This window comes from Talpa occidentalis, unplaced genomic scaffold, assembly GCF_014898055.3.
Source record: "Talpa occidentalis isolate TD23 unplaced genomic scaffold, MPIMG_talOcc4v2.1 talOcc4.11, whole genome shotgun sequence".
Lineage (NCBI taxonomy): Eukaryota > Metazoa > Chordata > Mammalia > Eulipotyphla > Talpidae > Talpa > Talpa occidentalis.
Window position 1 is genome coordinate 58,079,668 of NW_023601104.1, and position 23,817 is coordinate 58,103,484.

The following is a 23,817-nucleotide window of genomic DNA, read 5'->3' on the forward strand; positions in this document are numbered from 1 at the left end:
CCGGGGATCGAACCGGCGCCGCAGAGGCCGCGGGCAGCTTCGCAACCCAGCGCTCAACCACTGCGCCACCGGGGAGGCCCGAGACATAACCTAATTTTATAAAATATCTTTAATGTAGCAGCCTTATCAATCTGCATTATATCCCTGAAAATATTTCTGTGTATTTGACTCAATAGAGTAAATGGACGTGTATCCATGTTCCATAGTTAAATGTTTACAACTGTGTTGAAAATTAGATTTCTGGTTGCATTAGTTTACATTGCTGAAGAACAAATTATAGAATGCAGTAACTTCAACAACAAAATTTATTATCTAACAAGTCCTGAGGGCCAGGAGTCTGGCTATAAGATCTCAGGATCTTGCCTAGCAGGAATCAAGGTTACTGGCTTGTGCTATTGCATCCTCTCTGCTACAGAGATTTTTTTTTTTTTTTTTTTTTTTTTGGTGGGACCCTCGCCGGTGGCGGGGGATCTAACTGGTGCTGCGGAGGCTGTGGGCAGTCTCGCAACCCAGCACTCAACCGCTGCGCCACCAGGGGAGGCCCTGCTACAGAGATTTTACTGGTTGTTAGCAAAGTTCAATTTCTTGCAGTTATAAGACTAACATCCCAGTCTTGCTGATTTGAGGCCAGAAACCACTGTCCGTTCTCAGAGGCAGTCTTCAGGATCCAGCACCAGGACCTGGCTGTTTGCTTCTGCAAGGACTGAAGGAGCTCATATTTCTGCTGCATCGAAATTACTCCAACTTCTGAAATCCCCTCTCCACTGCTAGTTCTTTAAAGGACTCACGTAGAATAATCTTCCTTTGAATGAATTTTAAGTTAACTGCGTAAAAGTACCTTAATTGTTTCTGCAAAAATCCCTTAACTTTGACCAGAGAGGTTAACCTAATGAAGGAGTTGTGTCCTGTCCTATGCTTTCCTATTTACAAGACTCATCCACACTGGAGGGAGTGGGTTAACAGTACATGTACACTGGAGGGTTGTAATTTTAATCATGGAGACCCTCTTGGAATTCTTTCAACTACATTAAACAAACTTTTGTAGTTTTTTAAAAATATTTTCAAGAACTAATCATGAAGTATAGTTATGGTGTGTAGTTAGAAAAAGAAAAAAAAAAAACGCAACGAAAGCAAAACCATAGCAAGTATATTTATTTGCAGCTCTAGAGAAGCTTCTTAGGCAATTTGAGGAATTATTTGAACATTAATGTAAGCATGTAAGCATGACAGGATCAAGTTTATTAAAAACAGACAGGCTATGTTTTGTTTTTGTTTTCGTTTTGAAGCTGTGTCTTAACAACTATATAACATGCCACCACCAAAGACATGTAAAACTTAGTGTAGTCTCTCTTATTAGGAAATGGCTCTATAAATGTTACCCACCATTATTGTGTTTACTGGTGACTAAAATATGTTTTCTTCTTGGCTTTACTTGTGTAGCTTGGACTGTTGGATCACTAGCAGTTTGTGAATGGAATGGTTAATACAAACTATTCTGTGTGGGTACAATGGGCTTTATAGAAAACTACAAAATGGTTTGACATTTGTCCATCAAAGTGTCAAGAAGAACTGAACTGATTGAAAATTGACTAGGATCAAAAGATTTCATGTACAAAAAATTTCCTTTTTCAGAGAATTCTTTCAAATCATTATTTTTTTTAAGACATTATACTTACCGAATTTGTCTCAGGAAATCCTCTATTCTTATTAACTTTGATTATCTGACACTCATTTCATAAGCCAAAATGAGATAGAAAACAAAATTAGGGATATGATCTGGGAAAAATATCTAACTGGTAATTTGTTGATACCTATAACGTTTAAAAACGTCTGTGTAGGAAAAAAAAAAAACAGTTTATTATTTAGAGTGGAGAAAGTTATAATCTTGGAGTTCAACTTAATTCTACCCCATCTAACAGAAATTAGACAAAAATCATATTTTGAGAAAATTAGAGGAAAAATAGTCTATAAGCCCTACTAATTATGCCTGTCTTGGTAATGTATTAAAGGATGGTTTTCTAAATTTCATGAAATACATAGAGTGTATTAAAAGTAAAATTTTGTTCTGAATTTTTTTGTTGACTTTTAGATGTATTGATTTTTATGTTACTATTAGATGAACAAGTGTGGTAAAATTATGTTTCTATTCTTTAATTGGATGAGATTTGACTAAAGAAATGCATTTATGCCATGTAGCTATGTATTTAAAAACATGGGTAAAGGTAAAAGAAAAATGGAAGTTTATGCAACTTTTACTTATCAGTTTATTTTTATTTCACTGGTCCTTTCCTGTATATGGACACATACACATATATACATACATATGAACATATACACATGTATATATATGTACATATGCATATATACATGTATATACACATATGTATATATGTGTGTGTTTGTGTGAATGAATACATATGAAAAGTACAGATTGAGTATATAATAAATAAGTTATCTTACATTTATTAAAGGATATCTTATTTCTTGGATGGGAGAAACTCGACTTATTTTTCTTAAATTATGAAAATCAATTAAAATTGTTTTAAAGGTATGAATATAAATATTGCTTTGTGCAAGTGAATTTTAAAAATTTTGATCTTTTATCTTTAATTTAATTTTAAAATTTAATGACTATACCATTCCAAATTTGACAAAAACTACTTTTAGTTTGTATATTTACTTGGCTCTGTGTAAAATAATATCTCCTATACTATTTCTTGATTACAGAAAGAAAAACCTATCTTGGTTTCACTGATATTCCAGTTAAAATATCATATTCTGGAGAAATTCTATTTAGGTTTTTTTCTTGCAATTTCCTTATTATTTTGAATTATTAAGCAACTGGAATGTATGTGGAGAAGTAGGGATATTCTTTTTTTTTTGAGGTAGGAATATTCTTAAACTTCACAAATTAAAAGGTTTGAATTTGCTTTCTTTGATCGTTCTGTGGTATACTTCTATTTTCAATCATGATTTCTTCTGACACTTTAATGTTCTTTTACCAAACCCTTTGTGAACTCATGGTGATATTTATCAGATGACTTGAGTCAGACACATTTATTCTAGTCCTATTTCAGCCTTTGACTCCTTGAATGACCTTGAAAAATTAATATTCCAATCATTACCTGCAATAGTAAAAAAGAAAAATCAAAACAAACAACTAACTCAGGGATGTTTGAAGCTTGATTATAATTATGATTCATAATAAAGTCCACTGAGATATTTCAAGAAACAGCACTGTACACAGACAAAATATTATAAAACTCTCCAGGGTCATCATTTGTAAGTTATTATTTACAGATATCAACAGAGTTATATTTCATTTGTGCCTGTAGGGTCTCTGATGCTTTTCTGTCAAATAAAACTTTTATTCTCTATAATAAATGTTTACTAAGCTGTGGCTTCCTTGAAGAAGAAAATGGAACAACTCACAATTTGTTAAATAACATGCTTTACGATTAACTCTACCTCAACTCTCTAGAACTTAAAAATTGGAAGTGTTATCCAGATTTTAGGTTATGACCTGTCTACATGCCTGAGCCCGCGGACTGGTCAACGAGGTTCTCGAGGGGAGAGCAGCGACCTGAAGAACAGGGGTACACCACGGAGGGAGACACGTACACTCTTGGTTCAGCTATCGCAGGTCTCATTTATTTTTGGTTTCAGTGGGGCTTTATAGCTGGGGAAAAGCGGAAGAAGCAGGCCAACAGTGCCTAGCCAATGATTACATACATGACCTTATTTGGTGCGCCGGAGGTCGTCATGCGCACTGGACCGGAAGGAGCACAGCTAATCCCGGAAGGGGGAAGTATCCTGATGCCATGAGGCAAGGCGCCAACAGGTTATGACCTGTCTACAGAAGAAATCTATTTGCAATCTATCACGGGGCAAAGAAAGATGTAGTTACAGAGCTTCTGGTCATTTTTCTTTTTCATCCCCTCCTCTCTCTTTGGAGCTCCAGTCCTCTATTCCATTTTTTTTTTAAGCTGAGAATAAATACCATTGTTCAGTGCCATTGACTGTGAACTTACAATCATATAGATTCTCCATATATAAGTAATGTAATTTATTCATTTTCCTACCAATCTGTTTAATGTTAATTTGACTGCTCAACTATCCTGAAAAGGATCCATAGGGATAGGAGGAAATTTCCTTTTTACTCCTGAAGTATCAATGATTTTAGAATTGGTGAATGTCCCTCATTTCTGACCATATGCACAACTGTATACTTTACCTGAGAGGAAGAAAAACAATGATGATAATATTCATAGTTATTCTAGTATGTATTATGCCATTCCTATTTCATTTATTAGGAAACAGAAGTTAGGAGAAGTTAAGTAACTTGGCTAAAGTCACATAACTAGTAAGGTACATATCACAAATAAATTTTCTCTATCCCTTAGAGTTGGTTATAGCCAACTTTGTAATGAGTACTAAATCACAATATTTAATTCATGTGTTATTTACATATAAGCTGTCATGATTTTTTTATGTTAAAACATGCAGAATCAAGTTGGACACTGAATTAACAAAATTAAAATATTCTCCAATTTACACATTAAAAAAACCTACGTTTAAACTCAGAAATATTTTGACTATTTATGAACTTCTGTATATGTTCAACTATTGCTTGGTATGAAAGCAGAAGAGACATAAACATTGCCATCCTCAACTGATATTAGGAAGAAGAAATAAAGGCCATTCCTGAAAAAGAGAAGCATTATCCTGTGGGTAATCTTTGTTTTCAGGGCAAAACCTTTACTAGATCTACAGTAACTCACCTTATTTGAAAAGGAAAGTTTTTGTGTGAATATTATATTTTATAACATTGCTCATTTTACATATTTCCCTTTTAAGTGATAAAACATAACTTTGGGGGAAAAGGAACCATAAAAGAAATATTTATTTGATCTGTAATTAGTAGCATATCCTTCTTGGTAATGTGAGAGCAAGGAATACAGCTATAGGCAGGAAATCTATTTCATATGCATGTAAAGTATTAATGGAGACTTCAAAGATCTGGAGGCTGTCTCTATTAAAATGATTAAAAAATGGATATTATGTGAAGAACATTTGAATATTATTTAATATTTAATATATTAAAAACACTAAGCAAGATTATAAATGATTTGATTGGAAATCTTATTTATAGTGTATAGTGTTTCTTTTGAATTGTACGGTAATGTTACAAATTTTACTGATACATTATGCAAGACTCAGCCCTGAGCACAACCTTTACAGACACTAAAATGAAATGTATGGCAATACTGATCCACTGATATTGTTTAATACTTATAAGTTTTTTAAGTTTTAATTTTGAAATAATTTTAAAATACAGGATATTTATGGGGATATGAAGATGATTCCCATATATTCTTTATGAAGATTATTAATTCAGCAGTTAATACCATTTTGAGAATGTATATATACATACACATATACATAATGTCTATATAATACTGTATATCTAATAATTAATATTGTTATTTCCTAAACCAGTTGTTGCTTGTAAGTTGTTGACATTGCCAGAGCACAGAGGAAAATCTCTCATCCCTCTGGGTTCTACTTGAAGTAGATAAGTAAACAAAACAGCATTAGACAGTTTAGAAAAGAAAGATCAATTTGATAACATGCACAGGAGGTGGGGAGCTACAACAATTATGCAGATACTGCCATTAGTCAGGAGAAAAGTGGTATAAATCCCTAGTTAAAGGACCTGAGTCACCAAGGAGAGAAAAGGAGAGACTTCTCATGACAAAGGGATTACTTCATTTGACAAAACTTTCCCTTGGATGTATGCCCTGCCTTAAGCTATGTTTCTTTGATAAAGAGCTTGTTTCTGAAACTATCCCTGAACATAAGTAATCTGCATTCTTTATGTAATGACAACAGTTTCTCTTTTAACCTTAGGTCCCCCTGACACAGTGACTCTTACTAGAAAAGGCCTACTCTGGACATATTGACAAAAGCCAACCTGTGCCCTTTAGAGAAACAGATTTCACAACATAGAGTCCCTTTACCAGTAAGTATTTTGAATATATTTTTCATAAATAAAGATGTTTCTTTATATAACTTTAGTACAAATTCAGGAAATATAATATTATATATAAATAGAACTTTAGTCATATTGAATCATCCTAATAATGGCCTTTATAGATATTTCCCTGATCTAGGATGCAATCCAGGATAACACATTGCATTTAATTGTCATTTGCTGTTTAATCACTTGGAGGCATTACTTTAATTCTCTGAATTTTAATTTGCAGCTGTATACCATCAAAGGAAATTATCTAACTTTGTTGAACTTTAGCTTATAAAGATAATTGTGAGAATTAAATGAGATACTATACTGAAAATACCTTCCTTCACATATCAGGTGCCCAAAAAAATTGTAGCTTATTAAAAGAAACAAAGAGTGTATGTTTAAATAATAGTTATAAAATTCAGACTTTAACCTAAATGTTGTGAAGGACAAATCATTTTTTTTCCTTTTCAGAATGAATATCAATGGATGAGTAGCCTGTCTCAAGCTGCTGGCTGCTTATTCATGTCTGTCAGTGATTCCCTTTTTTGAAAACTCATTGTCCTTAAGATTGGTTTTGGCCTTTGATAGTTGTTTGTCTCCCTTTATTATGCTATTAGGTTATACATTTAAGGCTCTTGACACCCCAAATGGTATTTTCACTTTTTGTAGAAACTGCCTAGTTCTCATATTACTCTTGTGTCAGCCCACCATGCTTACTTCAGTGATAAGTACTTTAAATTGTTCCAAAAGAATATATGTGGAATGGGATTTTTAATCTAACTCTGGGTTTTAACTTTCATCACCTTCCTGGGGTGAAAAGCCACCTCTTTTTGTCTCTACTTAACTGATACGGAATTAAACTATGGATAAATCTGACTGCTTTTGATGTTTAATGCCTTGCTACCTCTATTTATTTTGAGATACAACTTTATCCACATCTCATACTGCAGATAGTAGGAAAAAGAACAGAGGGTCTGGGAGAGCTAGCTTTACTGACCTAAAGGTTCCACTTTCCCTCTGGAGAGGGCTCTTAACTAGTGCTTTTCCCTCTATTTTCCTCACTGCCAACAGTAAATTTTCATTCAGTAGAACATTGCTGTCTGGCCATCCTGTTCCTACCTCATATATTATTATCTTCTCCTCCTTACTTTGAAGCTAAAGTCGCAGAGCCTTTCATTTGTGGTCCTCATTCTTACACTCAACTTTACTTATTCCCAAGACTTTAAATATTCCCTTTCAAATCTTCCCTCATTCTAAACACCATTAAAAAGGAGCTATTTTTTTTTTCTATTTCACCAGGCTTTGAAATTATAGATATATTTATGTGTTAGAAAACTGATACTTCTAATTTTTCACATAGAGATATCCTGTGGCTTTAAGACTTCAGTAAAGCAAGTCATTGTTAAAATGAATAGATAAGTCACAGACTAGAAGAAAGTATCTGACTAGAGATTCATATCCAGAATATAGAAAGTAATCCTACAAATCAATAATGATAATACAAACAATCTTATAAAAGACACCATATTTAAATAAATCCTCTTAAGAAAAAATTTAAATGATCTACAGTCATATACAAACAATTCCTAATGGGGAAATGCAAATAGGAACCACAATGAGATAATAATAAGCACTCATTTGTTGACTAAAATTGAAAATACAGTAAAAAAATTTTGCAAGAATGTAAAGCAAATGTAACTCAAGGGAGTCTAAAATTTGAAAAGTGCTTTGGCAATTCTTTAGAAATGAACCATAGAACTACTCTAGGACCCAATTATTCCACTCCTTAGTATTTGTATGAGAATAACAAAAATATCTGACATTGAAAGTTTATGCATAACCACTTAAATCAACTTTATTTATAATAGCTCAATATTGGAAGTAACCCAAATATATACCAATGGAAAAATAGATGAATTTTGTTATAGGTAGTTAATAGAATAACATGTAGCAGTAAAAATTAACAGACCACTGACATACTGAAAAATGGATGTATTTTAAAGGCATGTTGAAAGAGTAGTGATTTCATTTATATAAAATGTAAGAATCAATGAAGTTAAGGTGCTAGAAATCAAATTAATGGTTGCCACAAGGGGCAGAGTTTATACAGCAGACCAAGAGAAATTTCTGGGTTGATAGAAATGACCTGTTTTTTGATCAGAGTATAGTTTACATGAATAGACATTTGTCAAATTTATGTAACTATATACGTAAGATCTGTACATTTTCATACATAGAAGGAATCATGGTGATAAGCTCTATAACAATGGCCTATGAGATGTCTTTGGGAACTCAACTCCAATGGCAAAGAAAACAAAAGCAAAAATTAACAAGTAGGAGTACATCAAACTAAAAATAACTGTCATCTATATGAAAAGATAACCTACTGAGTGGAAAACAATATTTGTACTTATTCATCTGACAGGGGGTTAATATCCAAAATATATAAAGGACTCGTGCAATTCAAGGACAATAAAAACAACCCAATTAAAAAATGGTCAAAGGATCTGAATTAACACTTCTCTGAAGAAGAGATACAGGGATTTCTTAGTGGTGCAAGAGGTTAAGCACAGCACTGTGAAGCTATCCACACAGCGTCCGCAGCATGAGTTTGATCCCTGGCTGGCCAGGGAGCTACCCACATGGCGCAGCAAACCTCTCCTGTCTTGCCCGCTGCTCCCCTCAGCAGTGTTTCATCAGTCTGCCTGTTCTGCTCCCCACTCTGTCTCTGGTGAATCCTCTCACCCACCCCCCAACACACCTCTGACCTGTATCTCAGTTCTTATATGCATAAATAAATAAATATTTTGAAAAAATGAAGAGATACAGATGGCCAGTAGGCACACAAAACGATGTTCATCATCTATTATCATTAGAGGACTGCAAATCAAAACAACAATTAGAAATGACTTCATACCTGTTAGAATGCCTATTGTCAAAATAAAAGAAACAACAAGTGTTCATGAGGATGTGGGAGAAGGGAACCCCAGTGAACTATTTTTGGAAATATAAATTGGTGCGGTTATTATGGAAAAGAGTATGAAGGAGTCTCAGAAAGCTAAAATAGAAATTCCATATGATTCAGTTATCACACTCTAGGCATTTATCCAAAGAATAAGAAAACACTAATTTGAAGACTTACATGTACCCCCATATTCAAAGCATTCACAGTAGTCTTGAATTGAAAACAACATAAGTGCACATCTGTGGATTATTGAGTAAGAGAATATGGTATACCTACACTGTGGAATACTGCTTATGTCTGAAAGATGGTGAAATCCTGTCATTTGCAATGACATAGCCTAGAGGCTATTATACTAAGCGAAATAAATTATACTAAGCGAAAGACAAAAAACATATAATGTCATTCATGTGTGGAAGACAAAGTAACACAACAAACAAAGCAAACACAAACTCTCATATTAGAAGAACAAAATAGTGGTTACAAAAGGGAAGGACAAAGGGGAGAAGATAAATTGGATTAAAAATGGTCAACTGTATAGCGAAAGATGGAAACTAGGTTTTTAGTGACCTAATGTAGTATATATAGATGATTATTTATAAAGCTGTATGCCTGAAATGTATATTATATCATAAACCAATGTTACTTCAATTTAAAGAAAAATCTGTGCATTTTAAAATCAAATTAACCTAAATAAAAAGCATGTAGTTTGTTTAACATCTGAATAAATCTTCCCATAGTTGCAGTCCCCAAGGTTCAGTGTATACATTGAAATAAGTTTCAGATTCTTAAAAGAATATTTTGGGAGATTTTATAAGTGAAATGGCATATCCCATGTTATAGTACCCAGGCATAACTTAAAGAAAAGTAATTTCATGAAAAGTTTATAAAAATATTTCTCTGATTATCTCTTTTCTTGCTGTCCTCCAGCATAACACTTTGTGATGGAGAACTGGATCACAAAAAACATGTAATGATAGATAAAATATATCTATATCTGTCTCTATATATGTTCAGTTAAAAACCTCTTCCCTCATCTGACAGCATCACTTCATATGTTTTCCTGGTGCACTATTGGAATGTATCTGTCAATATTTACATATGAACCAAAAATACTAGATTTTCATTGCCTGTTTTTGATAGTTCTCTACATTGTGTGTTTTATTTCCTATAGTCAACATCTTGGTTTTTTAAATTAGCTTTACCTTCCTACTTATGCTTCATTAATTAGCTCAGTAAATCTTTAACCCATGGTTTGAATTTATTTGTATGAAAGTCATGGTTTTAACTTTTAAAAGTGACAATTTGATAGCAGGAAAAGGGGTGATTACCCCTGGTCAGGGCAATGGGATTCTTGGAATCTTCTCATTTGAAGGCCTTAAACAAACACATCAAAAAATATTTACCCTTTGAAGAAAAAAAAATAGTTAAGATGGTGCCAGTGGTTTTGGGGAAGTTTTCTGTGCTTTGCTTAGAAGAACTGGAAAATTTGCAGTCAGAAAGATTCAGACTATCGAAAGTTAACTTTATAGCAATCCATATTTCCTAATCTGGTGAGCCTTTGGGCAAGCTATCATTTATATAACAAACCCATTTAATTTTCAGTTATCTGAACCAAGGATATTAATGATCCTCTTCACTTCTTAAGACAATTTGACTTTAGTTTACTGTTTCCTGTGAATAGAATCATCCAAATTCTTTAAAAAATGTTCAAATTAAAGATAAACTTAGAAATAGGCACTTTCTGGACAGGGCTGTCATCTCCAGACGGATTTGTATGTGATGGCAGGTATAGATTCCATGAGAAGAACTGATTCAATCTCTCTGTTGTTAAATAATTAATTTTGTTCTGTATAGAACCTTAGAGGAGTCTGTGTGATATTTAATATTTGTTTGAATTAATTTGGTAATGAATCCAATTATAGCAAGTGAGAAAATAAGCCTTGCATTTATATACATCTTTATTATCATAGTTTCTCTAAGTGTATTGATGTAGGTGCCCTAGTCATTGAAATTACACTGAATGTGGGTGATATGGACACACTACAGTACATCAGATATTTTTAAAGAAGTACCAAAAGAAAATTATGTGAGAAATAAAAAGAAAGTAGGATTTTGTTCAAATAACCACAAGGGAACTAAAAGAAAAAGTCTACTTTAACACTATGGTATAAATAAGCATGATAAATTGGAGGATCCTTAAGTTGGAACTCTAAGATTTGAACTATTTTGTTTATGTCTGTTGAAGAAAAGATTTTGTTGTTGACCTACATTCTGAACCCTTAGAAAATTTTTGCATTTTTTTTTTTTTTTAGTTCAGAGACTAGACAAAAAAGATTAAAACCAGGTAAATGCAAAGAGAATTGGAACTGACAAGTTTTTTTTTTTAATAAAGGATAATTGAATACAAAAAGGCTAATCACTCCCAGTCTGGATTTCTAAGTGCTCACTATCTCAGACATACAGGCGGGAGACTGACATTAAGGACCAAAGCTGTTTTCAACAGATTTCTACCTAGATTACCTTGCTGGGACTATAAAGCAAGGAGAGCATGATATATACAAGGTTTCATGACCATCCATACTATTAGAAGGAAAATTAAATGTTTTTTTTTATGTTTTGTAATGGATTAGGCTTTTAAGTCCTCACAGTGCTCACTTTGTATTTTGAGTGTTATACTTTCTATTAAAGGAAATATACTTCAAAAATTTTCAATCTAAGACTTTAAATTTTCACTAATTCTAATAGAGTTGCCACTTTTATGTTGAAAATTTTCATACTGTAAAATAAGAACCCAATAAAAGAAATATATTTAGTAATAAACTAAAATTAGCAAGGGTATTTGCATAAAAGCCCTGTAGCAATAAAAATACACAGCCTGAATAATAATGATTAAATTATTTTCTTTGGAATTTTTTTTAAACCAGAAACATAATATAACATACTAAAATTCCCCAATATTTAACTTAGTGGAACAGTGTGTGTTTTAAAGAAAATGCCACAATTTAAAAGATGCATAAGCTAGCAATGTTAAATTTTTAGAGTTGTATGAAAAGACAGGTAATAGTAAAAAGAAATGAAATACATGGTTACAAAACAGGAGATTCATTTATTTGGTTATGCTAATGGTTGGTGCATATCCTCAAATAGTGGTTGGTTTGTTCATCACTAATGAGACAATCTACCAATAAATGAATAGGTTAGGTTTCAATTTTTTTAAATATGACTTTGGGGACCATTAAAATTTTATCTTTTGTCTGCAACTATATATTTTAAATAACATGTACCTTAGAAATAGAAGTCAAAATAATTTAAAAGTTTAATGGATTATTAAAAGCAAAAATAACAATATATCAGGATATTTATAACAATTTTAAAATTAGATTATATGATAATACCATGAAGGGCAGAAGGGGAAATGGATGTATGAGTTTTCAGCAATCTGAGAAGTAGTATAATATGTAAAGGTATATTGTAATGAACTAAGTATGCATTTTGTATGCCTTAAAGCAGAATTTTCAATTTTTATTTAAACTTTTATTTTTGGTATGGATAATTCATTGAACTTCAGCATTGTTCTGGAAAATGTTTAACAGCATCTTAGGCTGGCCTCTACCTGCTAGAAGCCAGTAACAACCCCTTCAGTTGTAAAACTTAAAATGTCTTCAAGCATTACTAAATGTCCTCTGGAGTCAAGCTGACTTCCAGTTGAGAACACTTGTTTTAGACAAATGACTAAGGAAAAGACAAGAAAGTATATATAGTAAGTCAATAGAAGTTATAACATTGAATCTTTAACAAAATAATCAGTTAATCCAAAAAAAACATGAAACAAGAAAAATACACAAGTAGATGGATCAAATAGAAAATAAAAACAAGATAGCGGACTTAAAATTAACTATATTGAAAACTGCTTTAAAAGCAGAAAATATAAAAACTCCATTTAAAACACTGAGAATCTAAGACTGGATTTTATTTTATTTTTTAAAAGATTTATTTTATTTTTATGCATACAAGAACTGGGGTATAGGCCAGAGGTATGGGGGCGGGGCGGGGTGAGAGGATTTATCAGAGACAGAGTGGGGAATAGAACAGGCAGACTGACTGAAATACACTGCTGAGGGGAGCTGCGGGCGAGTCAGGAGAGGTCTGCTGCGCCATGTGGGTTGCTCCCTGGCCAGGGATCGAACTCGTGCTGCAGTGGCTGCAGTCAGCTTCATAGGTTGCGTATTAACCCCTTGCGCCACCAGGGAGGCCCTAAGATTGGATTTTAAAAAGAACTCAATTGTGCTCTACGAAGCCCATTTTAAATATAAAAGAACAGACAAGGTAAAGGTAAAATGATGGAAATGATAAAGCACACAAACACTATTCAAAAGAAAACAGGAGTGGATATATTAATATTAGACAAAGAAGATAAATGCATAAAGATGAAATATACACCCCAAATTCTATAGAACTTAAAAATAGAGATGGATAAATAGAAAATTATCAGGGGGAAGATTTCAGTGCTCCTCTCTCAAGAATTGACAGAAAAAGTAATTAGCAAACCAGTAAGTATGTAGAAGGTTTGAATGATACTGTTGCCAACTTAATCAAATTGACATTTATAGAATTTACTACAACCAATGACAGCAGAGTATGTGTTTAGAAGAAGGTTGAATCAGAAAGAGGAAAGTTGTAAAGTGGGGTATGTGCCTGAGATGAAACACTTGTCCGCATGAGTGTGATACCACATGAAACTAACTACCAGAGTTACGACTGAAATCATAGGTAGACTAAAGGGATAAGAGATAGCCAGCCAAAGGTGTCTGCTGGAAGTAAGAAATACATGTCCTTTGAGTGAAAACTTTGGCATGATTCTCAGAAGGTTGCAACATAACTCCTTGGGGAGGGTATCAAGTTAAAACACTCTGACTCCAGGGCCACTTTATATCTGTCTTTAGCCATAACCACTTTTTAAAAAATTTAAGTGTATATTTTAATTGCTCCAAGCATATACAAAATATTATTTCAGTAAGTAATTGATGTAAAATTATTAACTGGATATTTAAATTTTTTTTGTATTAAGTGTTCAAAATCTAACAAATTCAGACCAAGCAAATATTAAATGCTCAATAACCATGTGTGGCTACTCTATTGGAAAGCACATGTTTATACAGTTTGCACATAATAATTGTTAGATTTTATCTGTGATATTGCTAGTTGTTGGACAAAAGTTATAATTTTATTACTTGCATCTTTTCTTTTCCAATTATGGTTATTAAAATTGGTTTACAACATTGTATTTATTTTAGGGGCCATAGGTTCAAACCCCTGCAAATGTATGTTTCATACCATGCCTCCCACCAAAGCCCCAATAATTTGGCCTCCTCCCACCTCTGCTCCCACTCCCACTCCCACACCCTCCACCATTACCATTTTTGCCTTCATTAGTCTATCCTTCATAGAGAAGTGTTAAAATTATATTTTACAACTACATTGATATAAAGGCAAATTAATATTCTTTATTAAAACATTTTCTTTGATCTAAATGTTTATTTTTTCCTTCTGATTTTAAAAGATGTTAAAATATTTTGGTGCAACCCTAAAAATACTGTGGGTCATCTACTGTATCTCTCTTTTTTAATTTTTTTGAAAGATTTATTTATTTATACAAGAACTGGGGTGCAGGTCAGAGGCACGGGAGGGTGAGAGAATTCACCAGAGACAGTGCGGGGAGAAGAACAGGCAGATGGACCAAAGACACTGCTGAGCAGAGCAGCGGGAGAGGCAAGAGAGGTCTGCCCTGTCATGTGGGTTTATCCCTGGCCAGCCAGGAATTGAACCCGCGCTGCGTAGGCTGCAGACAGCTTTACAGCGTGGCGCTCAACCCGCTGCACCACCGGGGAAACCCTATACTGTATCTCTTGTGGTGGTGGATGTTGGCCTTTGCTGATTGAAGTATGGAGAGTAATTCAAAGAGTTAGGGGAAACATAAGATTTTGCTCTCTCTTAAAGGCACAAAATGTCCAAATATTCTTTTATTTCCAAACCTCTTTTATATGCTAAATCTATGGAAGGTTTTGTAATAGTTCTGTTTGATTGATGATGTTATTTGATTTTCTCCAGGATTATATGTAATAGTTACTATACAATAATTATAAAATACTTATGGTAAATTGTAATAGTACATTAAAATTATTTATTAAATTGCCTTTGGAGAAGAGATAAGGAAGGTGGCAAAAAGGAAAAAAAATGTACCTTTACTCCAATACAATTTGCTTCTTAATCTTGAGCAAATGCCTAGTGACGGTTGTTAAATATCACATATAAATCATATAGCTGTTTAACATATACCTGGAATTTAACTTTCTCAAATGCTGTCTAGCTGTGGAAAATTAGAGTGCATTATTGCAAACAAATGTTTTCTTATAACATTTATCAAATTATAAAAAATGTAAATATGCTTATAAACTGCCTTTCATAATCAAAATATTGCAGTTAATAAAATCAGCATAAAATAAATTGAATAAAAGTCTTACATATAATTTAAGAATTTTAAGAGTTGTTAGTATAAAGTCCCTGTACTTTTTAGGGTACTAATATCTGTACCTATCCTTACATCCTTTTTTGTGATATCAGATAAAGATGTTTCCCCAAATCTGTTTGATCTGATTCTCTTCCGTATCTTCTGGGTCTGAGCTGATCAATTTTATAATACTTACTTTTTATAATATTTTATTTTCAGTATTCTACCACTCATTTTTTTCTTCTAGACCAAAACATATTCAATTTTCCTGTTAAAATAAAACAAATATAAAAGTAAAAACAAAACTCTCAAACTTCTGTTTCTAGATATCCTTTAGAAATCTTCCCATTGATTGGGCCTCCCCGGTGGCGCAGCAGTTGAGCGCTGGGTTGCGAAGCTGCCCGCAGCCTCTGAGGCGCCGGTTCGATCCCCTCGATCCCCGGCTGCTCCCCGGCCACCGGATGAGGGTCCCACATGGATGAGGGTCCCACATGGCGCGCAGACCTCTCCTGCCTCCCGCTGTTCCCCTCTGCAGTGTACTTCGGTCCTTCTGCCTGCTCTGCTCCCCGCTCTGGCTCTGGTGAATTCTCTCACCCTCCCGCGCTTCTGACTGTACCCAGTGCATGTATAAACAAAAAAACAAAACGAATAAATAAATAAAAACACATGCCTCTTTATAAAAAAAAAAAAAAATCTTCCCATTGAAGACAAGATCTCAAAATATGTCTCCTCTCCTTATATATATAATTGTATCATCTTTTAATGTTTCTCAAGTCAGATCACTCAGGCTTCTGATCTCATCAGAATGGCTCCAGCAAAGTTAGTAATTTCTACTTCTCTGTATGTATGTATTTTTTTTGTCTCATCTTATTTGACTTTTCTGCAACATTTAACACTATCAACCACAGCCTTCTTAATTATTAACTGCCTAGTTTGCCAAACTGTTTATATTGCCTACTGGAGTTAACCTGGGCATTTGTTGAATATGTTAAAAAAAAAAAGTCATCATCTTTTTTTTTTTTTAATTGATACATATAAGAACTGTAGGCAGAAGTGGTGGGGTGGGTAGTGAGAGGATCCACCAAAGACAGAGTGGGGAGCAGAGCAGGCAGATCAACTGAAATACATTGTTGAAGGGAGCAGCCCATGAGACAGGAGAAGTCTGCTGCCCCTGTGGGTTAGCTCCCTGGCCAGGAATCGAGCTCATGCTGCAGCAGTGATAGCTCTGTGACTTAACCCCCACGCTACCATGGAGGCCCCAGAGTCATCCTCTTTCTCTCTAATCTGATACTTCTTCATTTTTTAATCTCCAAAATTGCAAATTCTTTTTAATCACTCATGGTAAAACAGACAAAAATCTTGGGTGTCTTCCTAGCTGACTTCTCCCAAGAACCCTACCAATCCCTAGTTTGTCACTGAGTCTCACATTTCCTATTTTCTTGACATCTTCAATTTCCAGCTTACTCAGCAGCAGGTGATACATTTTAATACAATACACATGACTGTTTATAATCAGTGTCCTTCTGACCTCTTCAATCTTGTATTTATCTAGTCACACCTTCCACCTCCCCTTATGCCCCTTTCTACATCCAGCAAGTCACAATCTCTGTTCCTGCCACTGAGAATTGCCATGCACAGTAAGTTTACTTCAGTTCTTGGTTTTGTTTAAGCTGCTCTGTGTACTTATGCCATCATATCCTACCTTTCAGCTAGGGAATACCTATTTTACTTTCAAGTGTTAATCTTTATTAAAGATTACCCTCTATTTTTTTTAAGATTTATTTATTTATTTATACAAGCACTGGGTACACTCAGAAGTGCGGGAGGGTGAGAGGATTCACCAGAGCCAGAGCAGGGAGCAGAACAGGCAGACTGACGAAATACACTGCTGAGGGGAGCAGCGAGTGCAACAGGAGAGGTCTGTCGCACCATGTGGGATCCTCGCCGGTGGTCAGGGATCGAACCAGCACTGCAGAGGCTGTTGGCAGTTTTGCAGCCCAGCGCTCAACCGCTGCGCCACCGGGGAGGCCCTACTCTCTTTTTATACCAGGTAAAATTATGGTCTCTTTCTTTGCCACTAAGTACAGTTAATTAATATGCTGGTTTCATCACTTGAAACACTTTGTTAAGCCTATTATACATATAAGATTGTGTTGACCTGTGTCTATTTGATATCTGACCTGTCTTTTTGTATTTTTGTCTCTAGTGATCTGACCTGGCTTCTTCTTTCTATTTTTATTTCTAGTACCTGGTATTGCAACTATTGTTTTTTTTTTTTTTTTAAGATTTATTTATTTATGCATACAAGAGCTGGGGCACAGGCCAGAGATGTGAGGGGTGAGAGGAGCCTCCAGAGACAGAGTAGGGAACAGAACAGGCAGATTGACTGAAATACACTGCTGAGGGGAGCAGCAGGCGAGACAGGAGAGGTCTGCCTCGCCATGTGGATTTCTCTCTGGCTGGCTGGGTATTGAACTCGTGCTGCAAAGGCTTCGGTTTGCTTCATAGTGAGGTGTTTAACCCCTTGCGCCACCATGGAGGCCCTGCAACTATTGTTTAAAAAATGATTGAGACAAGGTTTAATATGTACATGAAGAGTAGTATGATCATGGTGTGAAAGAAAAACAAAAGAATCCTACATTTCAAGACAAAACTTATTTCCATATTTTGTGTTTCATGCTATTCAAGAATATATGACAATTTTAGAAGAAATTGAAAATAACAGGGCCTCCCTGGTGGTGCAAGGGGTTAAGCATAGCACTGTGAAGCAGTCCTCAGACTCTGCAGCACGAGTTCGATCCCTGGCCAGCTAGGGAGCAACCTACATGGTGCAGCAGACCTCTCCTGACTCGCCTGCTGCTCTCCTCAGCAGTGTACTTTGGTCATTCTGCCTGTTCTGTTCCCCACTCTGTCTCTGGTGAATTTTCTCACCCCCTACATCTCTGGCCTATACCCCAGCTCTTGTATGCACAAATAAATAAATCTTTTTTAAAAAAATAAATTGAAAATAACAAATTAATTAAGAAAAGCCCATGGCTAATCTGTTCCAGAGAAAAATATCTGTTATGTTAAGAATGTGCATGCACTAGCACACACTCACACATAAACATAGCAAATGTCTAGGTGTAGTAAACAGGAGAAGGAAAGATGGAAAAGTATGATTGTAAACTCCAACAAAACAGTGATGTTATAGAATTCAGTGAGCAAATAGTGTGGAATAACAGAGGGGCATGTGCAGTTAATCCTATTATATTGTGAAATTGACTTCAAGCGGTAATGTTGATGGTTTTGTCATCAACATAATATAACCCCTAAGCCACATGCTGAGTGAAAGTCTTTCTCTGTGGTTTGAGACAGATGGCATCAGTTCTGCTCTGCTACATGTCTGAGTCAGTGTCACAGTTTGCAGATCAAATGTAGCAATTCCACATTTTCAATATACCATGAGAAAATTTGACCACTTTTTGGTCAAATCTTGCTTAATAACATATAACTTAAAATGTTGGGTGACAAGACAGAGAATTTTCTTGTGCCAACAACTGACAGGGTGCTTGCTATAAATTGGCTAAGGTCAGTGTAATGTCGATGTTCTTAAACACATGATTTGAGATTAGCCTTGGATATGTTACATTTTTTTCATAGTGCTGAATATATAAAATAAATGTTTCTAAAAATTTGAAGATTCAGAATATAGATTAGTTGAGCTTTCAGAGAACATCTGCATTGGAATATTTTGAAAAGAAATGCAGTTTTGTTACATTTGCTATATATACATTAGAAAAGTAGCCAGTAAAGTATTTTCAGTAAATATCAGGACTTCCATAATGAGTAGATTAAATTAATTATTTATAATTACAGTGTTATTTTATTCATAAGTACAAAGTAATAATACAATAAGCATTTTTATATTGCAGTTAAATTTTTCTCATTTTTTTTTTTAAAGATTTATTTATTTATACAAGAACCGGGGTACAGGCCAGATGTGTGGGAGGGTGAGAGGATTCACCAGAGACAGAGTGGGGAACAGAACAGGCAGACTGACTGAAACACACTGCTGAGGGGCGCAGTGAGCGAGACAGGAGAGGCCTGCTCGCCATGTGGGTATCTCCATGGGCGGTGGGGATGGAATCAGCACTGAGAGGCCGCAGACAGCTTCACAACGCTGCCCTCAACTGCCTGCACCACCCGAGAGGCCCTAAAATTTTCTCATTTCTCTTTCTATCTTGCTGACTCCACAATCTAATATGCAATGGTGACTTCCTAAGCAAACCATTTTATTTCTCCAGTAGGGGCAATATTAATAAAGATGTGCAAAGAAGAGAAAATAGAGAGAATACAAAGTCCCAAGCAATCTTACATATACACATTAGGTACTTAACAAATGTTTATTTGTTGATCTACATATGAAAAGTATGCCAGTAATAAGGTCTATAAATTACCCCAAAGCAAGGGCAGTAGCCACAATTCAGATACTCAATATTATCAGCAACTTAGAAGCGTTTCTAGGGTTGCCTGCAGTCACTACCTCCTCTTCTCTGCAAATGTAAACAGTAGCCTGATCTAACACCATACTTTATTTAGTTTTATAGTTATAGCACCTCACACATGGGAGTCAATAAATGTTTATTCTAAAACCATAATTTAGTTTTGCCTGTTTTAGAAATTTATGTAAATACAACCATACAGTGTATATGTTTGGGAGATTCATTTATGTAGATGCATATATATATATATATATACACACACACACACACACATATATATATTTATACATATATTTCATTTTTTCAAAGCAGTTTTAGGTTCTCCACAAAATTGAGAGGAATGTGCAGAGATTTCCCATATCTGCTTCCCCCACACATTAGATGTACATTAGTTACAATTGATGAACCACCTTGATACATCAGAATTACCCACAATCCATCATTTACATTAGGGTTCATTTCAGTGTTGTATATTTTATGGGCTGGGATCAATGTATAATAACATGTATCCATTATTATAATGTTATAAAGAGTATTTTCACTGCCCTGGAAATTCACTGGGTTCTATTATTTATCTACCCACCAACCTCAGGAAATCACTGACCTTTTTCCTGTCTCTGTAGTTCTACCTTTTCTAGAATGTCATGCAGTTGGAACCACACAGTACATAGTCTTTTCGGACTGGTTTATTTCACTTAGAAATCTACATTTAAAATTCTTCCATGTCTTTTCTTAAATGATACTTCATTGCTTTTCAGCACTGGATATTCCATGGTGTGAAGATGCCACAGTTTTTCTACCTACTAAAATACCCCATGGTTGCTATGAAGTTTTGGTAATTATGAGCAAAGCTACTACAAACATATATGTACAGAAAAAAACCCCTTTGAAAGATAAAAGTAACTTTATCCACTTTTTATTCTAATTATTTATGTTAATGAGTCAAGTGCATATCACTGAGTGTGGATATAAAGCAGAAGAAAGGAAAATCATTGGGTTAAAAGTTCACACAATGATATCATATGGTTTTAATTTTCAGTGATCCTTGTGCTAAGTAGTTATTAGTCTCATGAATTAATGATGAACCAAAGATCAAGATATCTATTGATTGGTGTAAAATACTTTTCTTTTTTCATGTGTAGAAGAACTGGGGTATACGCCAGAGGTGCAGAGGGTGAGAAGATTCACCCCAGACAGAGTGGGGAGCAGAACAGGTGAATTTATGAAATACACTGGTAAGAGGAGTAACACGAGACAGGAGAGGTCTGCTGTGCCAAATGTGGGTTAGCATCCTGGTGGGGTCTAACTGAGGTTGCTGCTGGTGGAGGGAGGGGGTGGGAGGGGGTAGGGGGTGGGGAGGTGGGATGTGGGGGTAGAGGGGCAGTCTTTGCTGCAGTGATAGCACTGAGACTTAACTCCTAGGCCACCAGCGAGGCCCCCCATAAAATACTTTTCTAAGATAATACTTTACCTCAAGGATCCAAGAGGACATTCAAATTAGGCATTTATTTACAAAGTACTGCTTGTGGTAATAAATGTCATAACAACAACTGTAAGACAAGAGTCATATATTATCTTTAAGATAGAAAAATGTTTTGTAGCCTAGGGCAGTACGAGACTATTGTTTCATTTAGGACAATGCTACCAGCAGTGTTAATTCCTTTTATATTAAGTTACAGATGCCTTATCTAATAATATATACACTAGCATTTTTGTTAAGTGCCAACTGATCTTCTGTTGTAGCAAGTAAAAGAAAAATTTTAAGTTTCATGAATTCCCCTGTGATATTCTTTTGCAAACTTAAATAAATCATGTTCCTGTAGCTATGTAAATGGTGTTACTTTCTTCTGTTCTTCTTTCTAAAACTAAGGTTGCTAAAAATATGTAGTGCCAGACCATAGAGAATTAAATCTGATAGCATATGCTGGTGAAGTCAGGAATTAATAAAACAGACACAGTACATAGTGCATTGAGAGACAAAAGTAGCTTAATTATTTAGTTACGCTGTTTCAACCTTCACAGTTCACTTTTTTTTTTTTTTAGGACTAGTGCATTAAAAAGTCATGACAAAGAACAGAATCTTCCTTTTTGCTTATTGTGGTTAAAGTAGCACCTTGCATAAAAGCAGAAATATGGATGAAATAACCAAAATGAATTAATTTAACCAGCTGGTGTTGTGTCTTTGGCCTACACCAGTGATTCTCTAATTTGGCTGCTGATCAAACTGAAGAGCTTTAACTACCATGGAAGTCTGGGTTCCACTCCCAGACATTCTTATTTTATAGGTCTCAGCTTCCTGATTCTAATATGAAGTCAGGATTGAAAACTACTGGCCTCCGCAGGTGACATATTAGAAAGGAACATGGATTTTGGAGAGTCAGAATAGACCCAAATAGAACCGCAGCCATAAGTACGGTTTATGAGCATCAATTAAATCTAATGAGCCTCTGAAACAGAGCTGGTGAAAGAATAAAGTAAAATTGTTCATGTGAAAACTGCTGGTACAGTATTTGGCATGTACTAGGTATTAATAAATATTATTTTCCTATTGTCTTCTGCCTCACCCCTCTGCACCTTGGTCCTTTACAGGATAGGGAACCCAAATACAATAGCCACTTTCTAATGCCTGTGTGGTATTTCTACTTTCTTTATTTTCAATTCAGGATTAAAGAAAATTGCTGGGTAATATGGAGGATAAAAGAAGTTAAAAACATATTATTCTCCTAGTTCCCTTACCCCAATATCCATTTCACTTATTCCTGTTCATTCTTGAAGTCTCCATTTGAATGTTATGGGAAGCCTTTTCTAACTGTTATCCCAATGCAATCTAGATTGCATTTCACCTCCATGATGTTGGTAATAAATATATGGAATTTAGTGCTATATCTCCCAGGGTACCACTTAATAATATTAACTGGATAAATTCATCACATACTTTAAAATAAAATATCATAATAATGCATATAAAGCAGTGTTTAGCTAAGAGTCAAATAAATGGTTGTAATGGTGACAGTTTTAGAGCTTTATAAAAAGTGCTTTAACATGAATAATTTTGTCTAATCCTTTTATTTATTGTCTTTCCCCATTTATATTCTCCACTGTCCTATGATAAACATTCTAGATGTTGGGGATATAGAAGTGAAAAAGACCAATAATATCTTGGTTCTCCTTGAATTCACATTCTAGCCAAGGTATATTGGGAATAAGGCCTAAACAGCATAGTGTTATTTCAGTAGTAGAAAATGTTCCAAAATAGAGGATATGAAAATGGGTATGATATGTATCTTAGGGATATTGCTTGAGAAGATGTACTCTGAGCAACTAACATCAGAGCTGAAATTTTACAATGAATCAGTCATGTTAAGATCTCACGGTAGAAAATTACAGGTCAGCGAAACTCTAAGTGCAGATTCCAAATGGTGAGTCTGAGATGAACAGTGAAAGGCTCATATAAACACTCAGAAAGAAAGGAAAGAAAAGTGGGGAATAAAACTAGAAGTGAATCAGGGACTAGTTCATGTAGAGCCTTACAGGTCGTGGGGAGAAGTTTGTTTTTGTTCTATATATAATGGTAAACATTCTTATCCAAGATTATAGAAGTTAAACCTATTATATTTATATTAAATCTAACAAACATACAGAAATTGAATTGGGGGGTGGCAATGATAACAAATAGGGAAATGTATGAACACTGGGGTGGAAATAAGGAGAACAACTGCGGTTGCCCATGTAGGAAAGAGATGATGGCAAATTATTCTAAGAAAAAGTAAGATTAAGAAGTCAATTGAATATATTTAGCTTGGAGTTAGAAGAGACAATACTTGCTGATGGATTG

At 34.7% G+C, this 23,817-nt stretch overlaps 1 long non-coding RNA gene across 1 annotated transcript in view; it reads left to right on the top strand.

Moving 5' to 3' along the window:
* The first annotated feature begins 5,892 nt into the window (after positions 1-5,892).
* Positions 5,893-23,817, top strand: part of LOC129144976 (uncharacterized) — a 28,629-nt gene continuing 10,704 nt past the window's right edge. The window contains exon 1 of the long non-coding RNA XR_008549904.1: positions 5,893-6,022. This is a non-coding gene — a long non-coding RNA (uncharacterized LOC129144976). The remainder of the gene's footprint in view (positions 6,023-23,817) is intronic.